Below are 13,924 nucleotides of genomic sequence, written 5' to 3' on the forward strand. Positions count from 1 at the left end.
AACTCATCATGGTGGACTGAGAGGGGGCAGTGAGAAAGCAAGAAGGTCAGGAGGATGTCCTGATGTGGAAGCCAAGAAAACAGATTGTTCATGGATTCAGGAGTAGACTTTGTTAAAAGCCGCTAGAGGGGGAGGACGGCAGACACAGAGACACAGAGGTATCTGCTTTTATAACTTTTTGGTTGAAGATGGATTTGAATCTTGAAATACTAGAAAACAGATAAGTTGGGAGATAGTAGGGAAAATCTTGTGGAGCCATAATTCTCTTGAACCATTTTCAAAGCATGTTAACATTTCTTACTCTTTTCTCTACAATGTTCCTGCGGGGTGGCAGGTCAGTTATTGTTATCACTTCACAGAGGACTAAGTAGAGGTTTGATGTGTGGAAATGATTATAGCTGTGTACCCCAAATTCATGCTGTCCCTCACTGGACTGTATTTCTCCGTCCCTAGCTCCTGTCTCTGCAGTCAGGCATCGGCATATGACTAGTTCTTGATGTTGGAATAAAAGTGGAGGTGAGGCATGTCACTTGTAGCCAGATTATTACAAAGAGGGTGGGGTTTTTCCATATTCTCTTTCCCTTTCCACTAGCACGAAGCAGAGGTCTTTGATGTCCTCATGAGCAGGGCAGTTTTAAAACAGGAAGACGCTGGACTTCTGAATCATCGTAGGAAGGAAAGTTGCTTGCTGACCAGGGATATCTGCATGGACCTGTCCTGTGAGCAAGAAACCATCTTTTATCACCAGTGAACTTTTGGTGTTTGTTACACAGTTAGTGTTACTTTACTTTTTTTTATTTAAAACTGAAGTATAGTTGATTGACAATGCTGTGTTAGTTTCTGGTGTACTGTATACTGATTCAGTAATACACACACATATTCTTTTTCAGATTCTTTTTGATCACAGGTTATTACAAGATATTGAATATAACTCCCTGTGCTAAGCAGTAGGACCTTGTTTATCTATTTTGTATATAGGAGTTTGTAGCTAGCGTTAACTAATGTATTGGGGAAAATTAAATATCTCGCACACTATCCCATACTAAGTTAATGGTAGAGTGATGACTAGAACCCAAGTCCCTTAACTCCTTGTTAACGCTTTTTTATGGTCTTCATTGCAAAAGGCACCATGGGATCTGGGAACACAGGATACACTTTATAGAAAACTCTAAAAACAGGCAAGTAGACAGTTGTACCAAATGCTCATTTTTAAAAAGTGACAACATTGTTAATCACCTATGCTTCAACAAAAAATTTTTAAAAAATGTTTTAGATTTTTGAAATAGGTAAAACCAAACACTCATCCTCATTTCTTTATACATCTGTGATTTATTGTGAAGTAGCCTCTATTGGCTGCATAATATCATTTCTTTTTTGTGGTAGAAAACTAAAATACACTTCTAACAGTGAGACACCAACAATGTGGATAACATGTTATCCCAGATGGCTCTCTCTTTTGCCAACTTTTATGTGGAAATCAACAGCTTGTCTGGGAGAATGCCTGAATACCCTCCCCAGGTCAAAGTTCTCCTCCCATAATAACACATTCACGTGTTTTTCTCTAAGATGAGAGCTGCATTGTAAGGTAGAATCATTCTAAACTTAAGTATAATGAGCATTTTTTAGGAAAACCCCCATTCTAACAAAAACATTAGATTTCATTATCCGGGGGCTGATGATCCCCTTAATGGATCATGATCAAGAATTTATTGTTACCAGGCTTTTGCTTAGGACTATTTTGGTTAGGACTATTTCTAGTATTTCCTTTTTAAAGTATTACTAGTCATCAGAGGAAATGATGCCAAAACTTCCACAAGTGGTTTGTCATTTTTTAAAATACTCTTCCTGTTGGCCGCTCTCGGTCCATATCGACAGTTTGCAGCTCTGTCTCGTTCCCAGCGGAGAACAGTTCCTATCTTGAACCTGATCCCAGGATGATGAAGCTGGAGTTTTCCCTTTTAACTTGAAAAACCTCTCAGCAGCTTTTCCAGGGTAAATTCAGTGACTTGGGGAGCTTGTCCACAGCACAGAGAATGGGTGGGTGCACAGAGCGAGGCAGAGAAGCAAATCCGGGGCCTGGGGCATCTTCCAGAAATGCTCCCGTTCAGTCCTATACAGCGACACGCTGGCTGGTCCTCCAAACTCCTCTCTCCTCTGTGGCTGTAGGTTCTTTTAAGTGCAGAACCACATCTCCTCTTTATTGGAAGAGGTGACGTTTTCTTACATCCAGATGGTCATGAGTGATGGTCAGTAGTTATCACCCCCTCCCCAGAGGGTGGAGGGACTCTGGCAGAGTGTGTGGGGTCCTGGTGTATGTGGGTGTCTGTGAAGTTAGAAATGGAAGCATGGAGTTGCACGAGAGTTTGTTGGGACTGAAGGGACAGGTCAAGTCGGAGATGGGCCAGGAAAGTTTAGGAATGAAGATGGGGATTGAGGTTAACTGCATGAAGCAAGTGCTCAGGAGGAGGACATAGTGTAAGAAGAGCAGGCTCACGATCTAAGTAAGCCATTGCTTAATTCCCAAAGTTAACTGTCGCCTATTTAGGGGAAACAATATTTCCTTAAAAAAAATCCCTTTGAATTCTCTTGAAACCTTTCTAGTCGTAGCTTATTTTGTGCGTAGATGTATTTCCCTATGGGGAGACCCTTCCAGGGTTCCCGTATGAGATGCCAGGAAGCACTCTCCCGGCTGCTAACTTCCTTGCTTCCTTCTCTAGGCAGTGGGACCTGCTTGGGCAGCTGTAAAGCAAAGCACCAGAGATTCAGGAATGCAGATCCAGCTGGGAGCAGAACCCAAATTCTGATCAAAGGAAGGCTTTCTGCAGGTGAGGAAGCCCTAGGAAACCGGGCTGGAAGAATCTTTCTGCCACGGAGTGTCTACAAAGTGCTAGCTCAGGGGGCGCAGGAGATTTTGAGATTAAGATTTGAGATTGCTTTGCTGAGGGTGGTGTTTAGAGAAGGAAGTGCAATTAAAAAAGCATGGTCTTAATCAGTGTAACTCTCTTATCTCATAGGGCTAACTGGAGAGAAAATTGTTGTCTTATTTAAGTAACGGAAAAAAAAAAATCAAACCCTCTATCGGTTTCTCCCGGTTTTTACAGAGCAGCCCCGAGCAAAAGCAGAGGCCGACTTCAAAGACGGTGGACCCAGAGTAGCCAGCCACAGGTCGGGCTCAGAGACAAAGGGGGGTGGGGGATGGGACATGAAGGATTTCTAAAGCGTCTGTAAAAAGAGAAAGGAAGAAAGTTAGCGGGAGATCACTGGAGGCAGGGCATCAAATACCAGTGCCCGGCAGGGGACAGTGGGAAGTTTGCATTCTTACCTAACCACCTTCCCCTCCCTTGTTTTTTTTTTTTTTTTTAAACTATTTACAGGCAAATTTCATTCAGTTTTACTAGGATTTAGGTTATTGTGGGAAAAAAGAGGTTAGATGTATACAGGGCTCTGATTTGACTGTTTTGCTTGAACCCTATTAACGCAAATAACACAACATGGATGGACACATTTTGAGAGCAGTTCTGGGAGAGATCTATGTTGACTTTCTAGGTTTTTTTTTCTCACCTCAAAATGTTTTTTAAGCGATACTGCTCGCATTCCTGAGTGAAGGCTCTTCCCCTCAAGATGATCATTTTTTCTTGGTTGGCACTTTTCTATTTTTTTTAGCAAGTGCAAAAGTCAGAGTCCCAGAAGTGACCAAAATGAGGCAGAGTCTGAAACAAAGTGTTTAGGAAAAGAAGAATTTTAACAAAAGAGAAAATTTTGGCCATCAACAGATGACTGGATAAAGAAGATGTGGTATATTTATACGATGGAATACTATTCAGCCATAAAAACCGACAACATAACGCCATTTGCAGCAACATGGATGCTCTTGGAGAATGTCGTTCTAAGTGAAGTAAGCCAGAAAGAGAAAGAAAAATACCATATGAGATTGCTCATATGCGGAATCTAAAAAACAAACAAACAAAAACATAAATACAAAACAGAAACAGACACATAGAATACAAACTTGTGGCTGCCAGGGGGATGGATGGTGGGAAGGAACTGGGATTTCAAAATGTAGAATAGATAAACAAGATTGTACTGTGTAGCATAGCGAAATATATACAGGATCTTGTGGTGGCCCACAGTGAAAGAGAATGTGACAATGAATGTATGTATGTTCATATATAACTGAAAAATTGTGCTCTACATTGGAATTTGAGACAACATTGTAAAATGACTGTAACTCAATAAAAAAAATGTTAAAAAAAAAAAGAAAATTTTGGTTTCATCAGTTTCTTCTTTCTTCTGATTGTTGACATCAGGGCTTGAGTTGTGACTGGCCACCCCGCCCTGTGAATTATATGCCACGCCTAAGGACAATTTTGTTGACTGATTAAAGTTTTTCAGCACAAGTATGTATTAAATTTTATCACCAAGGGTGACAAGTCTAGCCAACATTCAGATTTTGTTTTCCTTCTCTCAGCCTCTCCTGATATTTTGTTTTGAAAACTGGGGTTTTGTACAATGTGAAGTTTATCGACAAGTAACCACTTGCCTGGGCTCAGGCTTTGGAACACAATGACATCTGAGGAATCCTAGCTCATGGCTGTGGTTTTGGGGCCTGCTGGTTTCTTTTGTTCAGAAAACACTGTCTGGGGAACAGTAGAGTACTTTAAAAATGTACACAGAAGAAGAATTTGGCTGTCGAAGAAGCTTCCGGTCCACAGTTCCTTGGATTCATGTAGAAACTACAACTTTCCTTTAATTCCAGCAGATAGAGAGTTTAGTATTGGTTTGCATAGGCAGAGAATGCATATCTTTTAATAACATCAGCTTCTATTTTCTCTCTTTGTTTTCATGGACTTAATGTATAGATTTTAAGAATTTCTGATAGCAAATGACCTCCCTAACGATATCCTTCATTTAAAGATGTGGTGAAACTGAGTTTTAGTTATGCAGAATGCTGTTTTTAAAAAAATTTTTTTCAGTGTAATTTTGATGCATAGAATTTTTTGCATTTGTAAAATGCGTTATTATGATTCCACCACAAATGCCAAAAGAAGTGGCAGAAATATAAAGAATGTCTTCTTTAGAATGCATTTGGCTGTCTTAGAGCTAGTGAAATTTCAGTTGGAAATAGATTCATATGAGAAGGACAAATATGTTCCATTGAAATGAGCTATAGATGTCTGTCAAATGGCTTCGCACAACATGGTTGCTAAGTGTCATGTTAATTTTTATTAGCTATCCTTCACAACAGACTTGAGAAGTGGATGCATTATTGTTTCCTATACTTTATTATTTTTAATTTCTAATTTATTTATTTATTATTTTTTAATTGAGGTACAGTCAGTTACAATGTGTCCATTTCTGGTGTACAGCACAGTGTCCCAGTCACTCTACAGCACAAGGAACTACACTCAATAGCTTTTCATTACCTAGAATGAAAAATATAAAAGAATATATATAAAGAATATAAAAAGAATATATATAACTGAATCACTATGCTATACACCAGAAACTCACATTTTTAAATCAACTATACTTCAGTTTTTAAAAAAAGACAGTGTCTGGGGAGGAGGTGCGACACATGGTCAGACAGCTGCTTATTCGGGTGGCTCCTAGGTCTGCGCTGAGATACTTCCCCGTGTAAATAATCGAGACATTTACTCAGCCATGGAAGAGAATTTGAGGGCGGTTTTAACTGCTGGATGGGAAGGAGAGTAAAAAGCCCACTGGTTCCATCTACTTGTCAGTTACTTCTACCCCTAAGTGACATAAAGCCAAAATGATAGACGTCAGCTAGAAAAAAGTTAAACTAACCATGAACTAATGAAGTGGGTAATTCCTCCCCTCCCTCCAGCCGAGTGCCTTGCAGGGCTCATGAGGAAGCTTCTGCTTCCCAAACAAGTAGGAATCACTGAGCACACCCCTCATCAAACCACCCAGGGGCTCCGTCTGCAAATTCCGAGTTTCATATAGCATGCCTCTTTCGTTTCAATAAACAAATACTTGGGCAGCACTGGGCCAGGAGGGGAGGGATGGCTGGCTCTCAAACCCCAAGGGGACACCAGCCCTGCCTGCGGGGTGAGCTGGGTCGTGGGTCCGGGTGCGGCCAGGCAGGCTCTGCTCCGAGTCCAGGGATCTGGCTCAGAAACACTGACACCATTGTCTTCAGAGGCAACCAAAAGGGTGGTTGAAAAACCAAGCTTTCATATACAGCCAAAAATCTGTGCTTGTCATTTTGTGTTTATTTGGCATTCAAGCACGGCCATCCTCCTCGGCTCTCGGCGCTGTTTATACTTAAAGGCAGGCCTATGGCCACAGACTGAGAGCCAGCTTCCCCTATCTGACTCTTCCAAAAAACAAAAACAAAAACCCCTCTATCATTTCTACTCATATGTCCTTTGGGATCCTGTTGAAACTTGGGGGCTGGTGAGTGACAGGTCAGCAGGCGCTCTAACACCAGAGCCTGCTCACTGCCCTGGGCCGCCCTCTCATAACCAGATACACATTTGTATTTACTCGGAAGAGGGGGACAACATTCCTTCGCCATTGGGTCAGATTTTCCTGGGCTCTCTCCTTTTTTGTGGCTCTTGTTGGGCAGTTCCTGTGAAATTGCAGGAGGAGGGAGCGTGGAATCCTTGTGCAGTTAACTTTACTTTCTTGGTTAACGGTTACATGGGGCCCCCCTGTTTATGGGAAATCAAGCTAACCTAATCTTGAAAGTTAGAGGAAACTGCTGCAATTATGTAACCTCTACCCTCATGGCCTGATTGAAGGAGAGCTGAAAGGGAGGGTGATGGGGTGGGGCTGGTAACTTGGCAACAGGCAAGGGTCACCATGTGTTAATTGGTGTCTGCAGAGCCGACTCGTTTTTCTATGGTCATCAGTTGAAGAATATCATCATTTGCTGAAATGAACCAATGCCCTTGACTTCTCAGGAGTGGCAAAGAATTGATCAGAGAAAGTTCTCTGAATGTAAAAATAAACTAAAATAAACCACTAGAACTGATGTGTGTGTGATAGCAATAACTGGTCGTCTGATGGTGAACTGCATCTTTTCATGATGTGTTTTATTTGTATTACTGTAAATTACTATATGGCTATATTTATAGTTCATGATATTACTTTATTTGATCACATAGTAAATCAGTAAAGAAGTGAAAATAGGTGTCCGTCCATCCTCTCAGTGAGTTGGTGGGGAATGAGAAGGTCCGTGATCTGCCTAGGGTCAAGTAAGCCAGGTCTCTTGTTTCCCAGAGCCGCATGATTTTTCAGTACATCATCTGACTTCATGAAATGTTGACAGCTAGCCAAAACATTACGATTCAACAGTTGCAATACCATAAAATGATGACATGTCATCCCGTGGAAAAATCTCTAAGGGTAGATCCCGGTTCTTCGACTCACCCATTTCTGACCTGGGAAAAGAACAAATGCTGGGACGAGTCATTATTTTTTCCTGCAGGTCTGCGCCATGACAGAAGGCTCATTGCACCCTGTCTTCTCCCTCTACCCTCTTTGTTTTTGGCCATTAAAACTTATTTTCACTTGACTTCAGTGAAGCCTTTGGCTTAATTCTGTTTTCAGTTAACTTAGGATAAAGTCTCTTATCCATCAAACCTTAACGTCAAAGGAGTTACATTTCCTAAAGCTAGTGTCTTGTAGTGTACCTCCACTCCATCCATACTAAAAATGCTCACAGTGACGACACATCTTATTCAAAAGTGGTTGTTGGATTTCCTGGCCCAGGTAGCTCACTCAAAATGTTCTTAACCAAATTTCCAAAGATTCAGTGAAAGCTGGTGAACAGAGAGTAACTATAGGATCTGATGAAATCCCATTTAGCCAACTAGGAGTCTGAGGTGTAACTCTTCTGTGAATACTGTGGACCTGCTTTGGGCCACGAAGAGACTGGTGGCTTCTCACATCTCAAAAGAGTTAGTTATTCAATAAATATTTGTTGATGGTAAACAACAAGACTGGAAATACTTCTCTTTGGAATTTTTTTCCAAACTTACAAACGGACATTTTGTGGGATGTTGAATATAAATATTTAAGAGACTCAGTTAAACCCTAGTTCTGAGTATTTCCTGCTTCCAACCTTTTGTTTGTTTTCCAGTGAGAATGTACAGTAATCCATTTCAAACTCTGGCTTTCGTGGATTTAGACCAGGCTCCCTGGAGGTAGGAAGACCAGGGCAAGAATGAACCAGATTGTAATCTCTGTGCCTGGCAGTCTGACATCACTTGTAAACTCTGCCAAAATTCCCTTGGAAGCAGATGTTCCTAGAGGGGGAATGGTAATCATTTATGCTTTTACATTTGTTCAGTAAATGCTGATTCGTGGGAAACACAAGGATTTAGGTTATGGTTACGAATATTTCACAAGGGATGTACGTTTTCAGAGAGAATAAACATGATTATTCCAAACACATTTTTCCTCTCTCCCAGCACTTCTCATGTTTTAATTCAGGCTTTCTCATCCACTTACAGCCAGGGGGGCAGTTGTCAGATCTTCCTCCCCCTTCCCCAGTGCAATAGTTCCCATGTCAGGCTGTGGGTAATTTATAAATCTTGGTAATATTTCCTAATCGCCAGTCTAACATCCAAATATAAACTTCAAGCCCTCCTCCTTATATTTGTAAATTATCCTTTTCAGCCAAAAAGAGTGGAATTAAAACATAAAACTCTGGAAGGGCCAAGTCTGTTGATGACTTATAAACTAGGGAAACTGTGGGTCCCACCCATGTTGGCCTTTGGATGCTATAATGAATGGGTGTGTATTGACTATGGATCTGAAGAATATTGCCGCTGATTATCAAAAACGATTTTTCTTTCATATATTTTTTGCATTCAAGGAATACATGCTATTTGGAACAGAAAGCTGAGTAAAACTGACGTAAGACTGATTTATACTTGCTTAAGTCTACAGCCAAAAACTTCTACATTGGCAGTTAGTCTTGAACTGAGTAAGTAATCAACTACTGATAAGAATGAGTTCTGTCAGAGGTGAACTGGGGCCAACAGCGGAAGCATCTCACCTAGGAAGTCTTGGGGACCTCTTATACAATTTGTAGTGTGTTCTACAGAGCATTTCTCTGTCATCAGAATTTGTTCATTACGTACTCTAAACCTTCAGTCATTTAGAGAATTAAAAAGAAAAGTGTGTTAGAATAAGTTTCCTCCAGAAATGGCAGGATGGGGCATTCTGTAATGTCATATATAAATCCTACTGTATGTTAGTAGCTATTCCAGAAATACAGAGGTGGTACTTTTAAAATTGAGAACACAAGCTTTTATAGCATGTATCTGATTCAATAAATGGAAAAAAAAATCTCTTAAGAGGCATATTGTCTGTTCCCTCTATAGAGTCCAAGGTTATATGCTCAATTCCAGAGTCTGTTCCAACACCCCACTGAGATTACAGGGGAGAGAGGCAAAAACAGGGCTGAGCCTTAGCCCCCTCTCTCTGAACTCATGTCTAAAGAATTTGATTCTGCTCTTAGATGAGGTGAAAAATGTCCTCTCTTCAAAGAAATGGGAGGGCAAGTGAATGACCCGGTCAAAATTTCTGAGGTAGAATCAACTTATTCTTGAGGCTCCTAGTCAATCACTGTCTTAAAATAAAAAACCAAAACAAAAACAAAAAACAACACTCATGATCAATTATGCCAAATTTCAACTTGATTCTTGCAGGCTCTTCGGCATTTAGATGTTTCAACAGTTCTTAGCCATAGGTTATCTCCTTTTAGAAACACCAAAGTGAACCCACAGGTGTTCTCATTTTAGTGAATTCTGCAGCTAATATCATCCTGGCAGGACATCAGAATGTAGTCCTGCTAAAAGTTAAACTTTTGATGAAAAAGATACTCATGGGAGAATAAGCATTCTCTGTTCTCCAAATGTCCCACTGTAGGATAACAGCTTACTTGCTTGATGGTGCAGAATTCACCCGTATTCCTGCCTGAATGCCCGAGCGTCTCCTTACTTGCTTGCTTGGGAGATAAGTTGCTCTGATTTGACTGGGACTGAGGTATTTCTCAGGAATCTGGGCTTTGCCTGCTAAAACTGGGTAAGTCTCGGGCGAACTGCTGAATCACTTTCTGGGAGGAGTTCTGGCCCCGTTCTCAGGTCTTTTTGCAACCTGGAGGTGCAGAAAAGAAATCAGCATCTTCACTTCTTGGAACAAGCAAGGATCCCTTCCACGCAGCTTTGGAGCATGAGGGTGGCCCCCTCAACCTCCTACTTCTAGTGTTTACCAGTCTATTCCAGATACACTTCCATCTCTTCCAAAGCTTCCCTTAAATATCCTGGCTGTGACTGTCGGTATTTAGAAGAGCAGCCTGAGGAATGATGTGTTTTCTTTAAGTGCCTTCTTTTATTTTTAAATTTCCTCTGTATGTGTTGCTCAGCCACTTTGTAGCAGGCATTGGGTTTGGTGATGTTCTAAATAAGGGCACGCTCTTCTCACCACCAGCACAGAGTCTGGTAAGACAAGTAACTAACCAGTAATTACTCACAAAGCTTCCCCCTTCATCAGGCCAGGACAAGGCTATATAGTCTTGGGGTAAGTTCTGTTCCGCTTACTCTACTCACCCTCACAGATTTGCAATGTAGCACCAGGCTCAGCGAGTAGTCATATGAAAAACAACTTTGTGCATTTTTTAATTTTTAAAGGTTACCCTCCATTGACAGTTATTACAAAAATATTGGCCATTCTCCCCATGTTCTACAATGACATCCTTGTAGCCTATTTTACACCCGATAGTTTGTATCCCGCAACACTGGTAATGGCTAGATTTTTCTGAGTCTGCGTCTCTTTGTCATATTCACTAGTTTGTTGTATTTTTTAGATTCCACTTGTAAGTGATATTGGGACCCAGTCCAAGCTTGTACTGCTCACTGCATGACAGGCCAATACATCGAGAGACGAGTCGCTGGGGCATGGAGTAACGACTCTGTTCAGAAAACCAGCAGATTGAGAGGATGATGGACCAGTGTCCCCCAAACCATCTTGCCTGAGTTAGAGTTCAGCCTTCCTTTATACCAAAAGGGGAAGGAGTGAAGTCAAACATTTCCTGGTTCCTATCAGCCTCTGGAGGGGACGTGTTAATTTCTTCCTTCCTGCGGTCATTCGCAGAGGGACCTGGTTGGGATGTTTCCTGCGAGCTACACAGAAGTATTTTAGCCTAATGCTCGTTACCTGGGTGGCAGGGTTCCCAGAGATGGGCCGTTATAATCCAAGCTTTAGGCAGCATCCCTTTAGTGATTAACTTGCAGCAAAAGCAACAGAACACAAAGGTCAAAGCGAAAGAAACAGGTCCAATACGGAGTCAGATTTGGTCTTTCCTGTTACAACTCCGCACTGTCAGGGTCCGTTCCCCTGTCTTGTGGGGAGAAGGGGTGATGACTGCTCTGGCTGTTTCCTGCTGAACGGGGGCCATGAGAGGGTGATTGTGGAAGGGAACATTCCTTAGAATCGTTAGCAAGTGGTACAATCCTCTTTCCTTCTTTTACAGCTGTTTGAAACTGATGAAACCCCTCAGTTTGTTGAACTTGGGGAAGTGGTTCCAGCTCCCAATATGTATTTCTATACAAATCTATCAGTTTTACCTTTCTGACTGTGCTACAGTTACACTAGATTCCTTTGCTGTTTGGACAAGATTGAGCAAATAGATTGATCCTCCTCCAGCTTCAATGAAATTATAACCTCAATACTTATCCCTTTTTATAAGAAGCCACCTGAAGTCTTTTGAGTCTAAGGGTTCACACACCAATGTCCCACTCTCAAACAAGAACAGACAGGTTTTTTTCCTTCTGTTGCTTTCCTCCATTTGACATCAGTAAAAATTTCAAAAATCACAAAACTAGTTTGGCTGTAAATGGAGAAACAGTACCAAACAAAATGGAATGAAAAACCCCAAGGACAAACAGAAAATCCTACATAAATCCTGCAGTTTGGTCTTGGGGTTTTACATATACTAACAACACAGGAGACCACGAGTGAGGTAACACAGCAAGGTGGCAGTACCCCGTGCGGAGATCCTGACAGGTGCTGTGGCCACACGTTGTTACAATAAAGTGTCATCTTCCTCTCAGTCACAGGTTCATAGCTGTGGCCAGATCACTCACCCAAACTGCGCCTCGGAGGACTTTCTTTATGAATACTGGAAACATTGCCCATCCTTTAAAGGCAGAAATACAAGAAACACAAATGGCGCACACAGATGCTAGCATCCAAAGAAACAAATCGGTTTACAAATCTAGCAGGAATCCAGCAACTATTTCCTCTCTCCAACAGGGTACCTCACTTAAATGCAAAACAAACTGGCTTATTCCGGAGGAAGAAAAACCTAACGGAGAAGAAATAAAGTTTCCGGCTGTACACTCCGGAGCGACTTACCCGCAGGCTCCCGGATGTCGAGTCCTTGCTCCCGCTGCCGAGCGCCGGAGCAGCCGGTGCCCCCTCGGGGAACTCTGAGGGGACGATCCTCAGGACGAGTGGTCCTGGCAGCTGCCAGAGTCTCACCTGAAAACTCCCCAGCCAGGGCCAGCTGGTCACGAGCTCCCTGCAGATTTGCTACCGAGCCCAAGCTTGTACTGCTTGCTGCATGACAGGCCAATAAATCGAAAGAAAAGTTGCTGGGGCAAGGAGTAACAAGTTTATTCAGAAAGCCAGCAGACTGAAAAGATGGGGGCCTCGTGTCTCAAAGAACCGGCTTGCCCGAGATAGAATTCAAGCTTCTTTTATATTAAAAGGGGCAGGAGTAAAGTCAAACATTTCCTGGTGCCCGTCAGCCTCAGGAAGGGATTTGCTCCTTTCTTCCTTCCTGTAGCCAATCACGGGTGGGCCCGGCCAGGATGGCCCTCCTCCTGTTTCCTATGAGCTAAACAAAGGTATTTCAGCTTAGCACCCGTTACCTGGGAGGTAGGGTTCCCAGAGATGGTGCCGTTATGTATCATTTAAGCTCAAAGGTAGCGTGAGTGATTAACTTCTTGAAAAGCAACAGAACACAAAGGTCAAAGCAAAAGAAACAGATCCAATATGGAATCAGATTAGTTCTTTCCTATTACAATATTGTACAGTATTTTTCTTCCTCTGACTTATTTCACTTAGCATAATGCCCTCCAAGTCCATCCTTGTTGCTGCAAATGGCAAAATTTTGTTCTTTTTTTTATAGCTCAGTAGTATTTCATTGTATGTATATACCACATCTTCTTTATCTATTCATCTGTTGATGGAAACTTAGGTTGCTTCCAAGTCTTGGCAATTGTAAATAATGCTGCTATGAACATTGTGTGCCTGTATCTTTTTTTGGAAACATACTCAGGAGGGGACTTGCCAGGTCAAATGGTAGTTCTATTTTTAGTTTTTTGGGGAAGCCTCTATATAGTTCTCCACAGTGGCTACATCAATTTATGTTCCCACCAATAGTGTGTGAGGGTTCCCTTTTCTCCACAACCTGACTGTGCTTTTTTAGGAAAAAAAAAAATTGAAGACCATTCTGTACACCACTCAATGTTCATAATTCAGAGACCTCCACAATGGCTGGAAAAAACATGTCTTGGCCGTTGAATAAGCATGTTTGTTTGCAGTGGACGCTGAGAACTAGGAAGCTAAGTTACGTTTTACCAGCAGTTTTCAGTATCTTTTCTTAGACTTGCTTCAGTTTTTCTGGTAAAATTATACTCTCCCTATTATCCTGTTAAAATATTGGAATCCCTTTACATCAAAGAGGCTTCTTGGATCTCTGCAACAGAAGGGAACTATTTCTCTTTTCTCATACCCCTCCGAGGCAGCATTTAAAAAAAAAGACTATAAAGGATTTTATTTTTCAGAGGACTATTATTCCCAAATTGCCTATGAACCAGGGAAAAAGTTCTTGCCCTGAGCTTCTCCAATATTTGACAACCAGATCTGCCCCATTTCTCCT

The 13,924-nt window shown here is 41.7% G+C and overlaps 2 long non-coding RNA genes across 2 annotated transcripts; one reads left to right on the forward strand and one right to left on the reverse strand.

Annotated features, from left to right (window-relative positions):
- The first annotated feature begins 1,621 nt into the window (after nt 1-1,621).
- Nucleotides 1,622-3,176, forward strand: LOC140688885 (uncharacterized). Its single transcript, XR_012063729.1, has 3 exons — nt 1,622-1,992; nt 2,718-2,825; nt 3,102-3,176. It is a non-coding gene; the product is annotated as an uncharacterized lncRNA (long non-coding RNA).
- Nucleotides 2,799-12,799, reverse strand: LOC140688884 (uncharacterized). The gene is made up of 4 exons (XR_012063728.1): nt 12,394-12,799; nt 9,943-10,134; nt 3,562-3,710; nt 2,799-3,222 (listed from the first exon to the last, which is right to left on the reverse strand). It is a non-coding gene; the product is annotated as an uncharacterized lncRNA (long non-coding RNA).
- Between the last annotated feature and the right edge of the window lie 1,125 nt (nt 12,800-13,924).

Source organism: Vicugna pacos, chromosome 24 (assembly GCF_048564905.1).
Source record: "Vicugna pacos chromosome 24, VicPac4, whole genome shotgun sequence".
Classification (NCBI taxonomy): Eukaryota; Metazoa; Chordata; class Mammalia; order Artiodactyla; family Camelidae; genus Vicugna; species Vicugna pacos.